This window comes from Eptesicus fuscus, chromosome 18 (assembly GCF_027574615.1).
Source record: "Eptesicus fuscus isolate TK198812 chromosome 18, DD_ASM_mEF_20220401, whole genome shotgun sequence".
Lineage (NCBI taxonomy): Eukaryota > Metazoa > Chordata > Mammalia > Chiroptera > Vespertilionidae > Eptesicus > Eptesicus fuscus.
This window is the reverse complement of record NC_072490.1, coordinates 52,964,647-52,970,263: the sequence shown is the minus strand read 5'-3', so window position 1 is coordinate 52,970,263 and position 5,617 is coordinate 52,964,647. Positions and strand designations below refer to the sequence as shown.

Below are 5,617 nucleotides of genomic sequence, written 5' to 3'. Positions count from 1 at the left end.
TCCGTGGACATGGACAATAGGGTGGTGAGGGCCTGGGGGTGGGGCAGTGGGGGACAGGAGCAAGCTGGAAGAGGTTAATGGGGGAAAAGGAGGACCTATGTAATACTTTCAACAATAAAGATTTTTTTAAAAATTTAAAAAGGGAATATATTTATGTTTGTTTATATCTGCACAAAAATTAATGCTAGAAGGCTATACAAAGAACAAGAGTGGTTTCTGTATAAGAGGCTGAAGATGGGAGATTGGGTAGGTGGGGTCAGGAGTTAGAATAAAACTTCTTTTTTTTATTTCTGAATCATGTGAATATATGACCAACTCAAATACCACAATCAGAATAAAGAGAATATTTAGCATTGTCTAAAATGCATGAATCTCAGAGCAAGCGAGCAGGATGGATGCCAGGCCCTGCAGCTTGGAGCGCCCCTCCATCCCCTTGTCTCTGGGCTCCGGGGCGCGAGGCACCAGCAGCTTGCCCTCCAGATGCTGCACGTGGTGAGCTGGACCATTAGTGTGGTCCAGAGCCCTCAGCAAGCACTGGTATACGAGGAGCCACTGCTGTACTGCCAGGCCACGGCACGCATTTTGGGCACGCTGGGTGTGGCCATCGGGACAGCAAGGTGACCAGGGACAGGGCCCAGCCTACACCTCCTATTTCAGCTTCAGCTGCAAGCATAGCAGCTATTGGGGTGTAGCCACCTTGGGTAAGGACAGCACAACTACCCACATGGCTGCTGAATTAGGCCTGAGTGCCTACTTGCCACTCAAAATGGGGACTGGGTTGCTATGGAAACAAGAGGAGCTTCGGGCTCTGGATACTGAGGGTTGGGCCCTCCTCATGCCGCACAAGATCTGCACATGGGAAGGGAAGGAGATCTTGACCCTAGTCCACGTGTGCTGTCCCCACGCTGGGCCCTGGGAAGCCTGAGCGCTGGCCTTTAAGGTGTGCATCCATCCCTTGCTGTGATCCTGGCCAGAGCCCTCCAGCGGCTTGCAGCCACGTGATCATTCTGAGGACCCAAACACAGCCCCATGTGATCATTCTGTGTGACCCAAACACAGCCCCATGTGATCATTCTGTGTGACCCAAACACAGCCCCCATGTGATCATTCTGTGTGACCCAAACACAGCCCCATGTGATCATTCTGTGTGACCCAAACACAGCCCCATGTGATCATTCTGTGTGACCCAAACACAGCCCCATGTGATCATTCTGTGGGACCCAAACACAGCCCCCATGTGATCATTCTGTGTGACCCAAACACAGCCCCACATGATCATTCTATGTGACCCAAACACAGCCCCATGTGATCATTCTGGGGACCCAAACACAGCCCCATGTGATCATTCTGTGTGACCCAAACACAGCCCCATGTGATCATTCTGTGTGACCCAAACACAGCCCCATGTGATCATTCTGGGGACCCAAACACAGCCCCTGCCCCACTGATCACTGGGATGCAGGCGACCTGGAGGGGGCCCCTGACCTCACTCCTGACTGTGGTTGGGTTCAGCCACCCAACCAATGCTGTTTTGTTTGTTTGTTTGCCCAGGGGCAGCTTCCTTCATGGAGAAACAGAGCTTAGTAGGAAATACTATTCTCAAAGCACTGAGGATTGGTTATTCATTCAATAGACATCACTGACCCTACCTTTGGCCTGGCCCTGCGTCACAGACTGGGGACCAGTCACCACCCAGTTCTGGCTCTGGGCTCCTCAGAGCTCTCTGCATGGTGGGCTATGGACACATGACAGCCCCTCATAGAACAGTGTCTTCAGGGCTGAGGCAGAGGTGGCAGCGCCAGCAGCTGGGGAGTCAGAAGTGGCACTCCTGGGCCCACTGGACTTCAGAAGAGGCATCTGGAATGTGTGAATCTTCAAAGGTGAGTGGAATAGAGCTTCGGGGCGAGGGGAGCAAAGCACTCTAGCATGAGAAAAGGCTGCAGGTGGAGAGTTCACCTGATGTGCATAGCGAGCTGCAAGTCCTGTTCTTATTAGGGGTGACCTGGGAAGGGAGGTGAGGGGCCGGAGATGGCTGCTTTGGGAGCCAGATTTCAAAGGCCTTGAACATCACATTGCCTTGCTCACTTCCTAACACACTATGTCTCCTGCTCACGAACCTTCAATGCCTCCCTCTTACCTCTGGCTTTCCAGGCCTGGCTTTCCAGGCTCTTTCTGGTCTGTGCCCAGCCTCTGTTTTAGTCCTCAGTCCCTCTAGACACTGTCCACTCTTGCCAGGTCATCTTCTCTCTGCCATTGAAAAGTAATTTTGATTTTGGCTTTTCTCACTATATCCTGAATTGATGGGCATCCCCTCCCTTCTGTCTTTTTTCTTGCATGAACCTCTCATTTCTGAGTCCCTCTAGGCCAATGGTTCTCAAAACCCGACAGCACATTAGAACAAGGAGCTTTTGCAAAATATCAATACCTTGACCAATTAAATCAGAAACCGTTGGGTGTGGGCCAGGGTAGCAGTAAGTTTCAAAAGCTCCCAGGCTGATTTTATTGTACAGTCAGGTTTGAGAGCCGCTGCCCTGCAGGCCAGTTCCCCTCCTGGGGTGGGGGGGATGTCAGTAACTTATGCTGGCACAGCTCAGCGCTGGGCTTGGCTCAAGAAGGGCCTCTAGGAAGATGCCTTGATTAGTTTGCGGAAGAGCCACGTAACACATAAGCTCCCACCTAGAAAATGAGCAGAAATGAGATAACGGTGGAGGGGAAGGGGGTGTACACTGCAAAGTATGAGCTTTCTGTCCCTCCCGACCTTGTTCCTCGGCAGATATTCATTCAGACTGTTCTCTCTGCTTCCGGTGACAGTGTCACGTACCTTTCTGCCTTCTCTCCTAGGTTCAGCACTATCCTAGATCTAAGTGCACCTCCTACCTCCTTTCTTCCAGGAAAAGAGAACTGATAGTACCGGGTCACATGACAAACACTGTCCAAAGTAGCAGGATATGCCCACTTCCCACAAGACCAGCTTTTCTAGTCTTCTCATCTCCCAAAATGGCACCATCATCCTCTGGGTTGCTCTTCCCAGAGCCTAGAAATAGTTCGTATTGTCCTTCTTCCCTTCCCACCCTTCCCACATTCAATTGCTCAGGAAGTCCTGTAGAGTCTAGCTCCACATCACCTCTTCATTCCATTTTTCTCTGTCTCCTCTGGTACTCCCCTAGCCTAAGCGGCCATCTTCTCCTTGCATGAACTACAGTGGTCATCTCCTGCTGCTACTCTGGCCCCCAGTTTGGCCTCCCCACAGGGTTCCCTCCCTCCACAGGCCCATCACAGCCTCTGCCTGGGTTACTGCTGCTCAGCCTTTACTTTTCAGCTCCCGATCACTTCCTAAAAGTCTCATCGATCCCAAGAACAAGCTCAGGTCCCCATGTTGTCCCTAGCATCCTATCTGGCCTGTCATCAGTGTTCTTTGAACATTCGTTGCATTGAGTCAGTGGGATGGTCAGTGAGGGCTTTGACACAAGATAAGCCAAATAGCCAGCAGTCTTCTTAATGCTAGGCCCGGCCCTGCTTTCTAGAGGCAGCCACCTTTAGCTTCCTATTTCACATGCTTTTGGTGAGCAATTCTAAGAACTGCTTTGATTACACAAACAACAAAGCAGGAAGGATGGACATGGAATCCCAGCTCTGCCAGAGCTGGGCTGTGTGACCTTGAGCAGTAGTTTTTGGAGCAAACACATTTTCTTGTCTAAAATGAAGCAGCTGGTCTAAGTCCCTTCCTGTTCCTGGCTTCTAGCTCTGCCTCTCCCTTCACCACCACCCCAGGAATGCTTTCCAGAGGACCCAGGATGCAAGTGGATGACGGCCTGCTCAGTAACCTGGATTGCCGGGCTGGGTCCCACACAGGCCTCTAGTGATACCTACGGCTGCCTCCACCCACAGCAGGAGGGGCCTTCACCGTTGGCACCTGCCATCTGAACTATGGCTCCCGGATTACCTGTGTGCTGGGGACAGGACCCTGGTCCTAGATACCGCCCAGGCCTTCTTCCTGCTGCCAGAGGTGATGGGCTCTGACCATTGCCCCGTGGGTGCAGTCTTGAGTGTGTCGACACCTCTGTGCCAGCAAACAGTGCCCACCTCTTTGCCCCCACTTCCTCCCTGAGTTGTCAGGCACCCAGCTGGAGGTCCTGCACTTCCAGTTCATCTCCAACAAGAGCCTTTGTCCAAGCAGTCAGCGCTGAGCTCAGCAATAAACCCAGGGACAGATGTGCCAAAACAAAGCCCGTGTGTGCTCAACCAGGCCTCCGCCTAGTCAGGCTGGCTCCAGCAGAGGCCAAAACCCAGATGAGCTACTTCCAGCCATCCCCAAGCTTCTCCCAATTTGGAGCTTCCAAGCCTGTGTGCCCTTGTCACTCCAAAGACCCCAGAAGATGAGGTGGTGGGCAAAGACGTGGAGGGGCAGGCCAAGCCTTCAGAGGCCAAGGGTGAGAAGGAGGCAAGGACCTCACTCTGGAAGTCTTTGCTGGGGTCCCCTTGCCCATGACCCTCTGCAGGGGCCACAAGGAGCCATGTGTGATATGAACTGTGAAGAAGCCAGGACCCAACCAAGGCCGCCACTTGTACATGTGTTCCAGGCCTGGGGTCCTTCCACAGACCCCTCGTCCCGCGGCAACTTCTTCCTCTGGAGCAGGCCCAGCTGGGCCCACCCAGTGCAGGGAGGTCTGCCTGGTCAGCGCTGTACGCGAGCTGAGGCCAGCACCTCCCTACACTGCCACATCCTCCCCCAAGGCTTCTTCCTTCCCCTCCCCACCCCTTCTCCTTCACCTTCCTCAGGACCCTTCTGTTTCCTCCTTCTCTTCCTCCTCTAGGGCCTCCCTCCCCTCTCTTCCTGCCTAGCTCCTCCTTGGGGAGCTGCTTCCGCCTTAGTGCTGCAGCCAGTCCCCCCCACTTCCCACCTTCCTGTGAGAAGTACACAGGAACCAGTTGCTCCAGGCACTGTAAACCCTTTCCTTCCTTGCTGGGAAGTGTATCTGTGCCTCAATGAAGTCTGTGTTTTTGTTTTAGTGCAAAATAAAATAATAAAAAAACCTCTTTCGTTTTGAACATATTTCTGGTGTCATGCTGGGTTATAAACCTTGAGGACAGGGCGTGGCCTATGTGGCACTGTAAGCAGGGAGCCAGGCGTGTATCCTACTTTCAACCAGGGAATTAAATGCATACTTTTTACTGAACCAGCGATTAAAGGAATGAGCTTGTTGCTTTCAAGTACAAAGGGAATGATCATTAGCTGACTATCAAAAACTATCGAAGAACCAAGCGATGATGAAAACAGTGACATTTTCCTTTTTAAAATGGGAAATAGTAAGTCAACCACTGAATTAAGAGCTCAATGACCTAAAAGGGGAAAAGGAAAACTGAATGTCTTCCTTCTGTGAACTCTATGGGATACTTTAATCCAGCTTCCTTTGAGGGATTTACATGTGAAACTGAAGCCCAGTGGTGCTCCCTCAATGGGCTGAGAAGGAGCCACTCCCCCATCCCATCAAACCAGGTTTCTCCACAGCATGGTCCACTCATGACCAAGCAATCCCTGGAGAATGGGGGGAAATCTCCCAGACAGATGACTGGTGAAATGACTTCTATGTGTTCATCCACGATATCACTTCCCGGA

At 52.0% G+C, this 5,617-nt stretch overlaps 1 pseudogene; it reads left to right on the top strand.

The window, feature by feature from the left end:
* Positions 1–480: 480 nt before the first annotated feature.
* On the top strand, positions 481–4,814 carry LOC129147074 (DNA-(apurinic or apyrimidinic site) endonuclease 2-like; annotated as a pseudogene).
* The last annotated feature ends 803 nt before the right edge of the window (positions 4,815–5,617 follow it).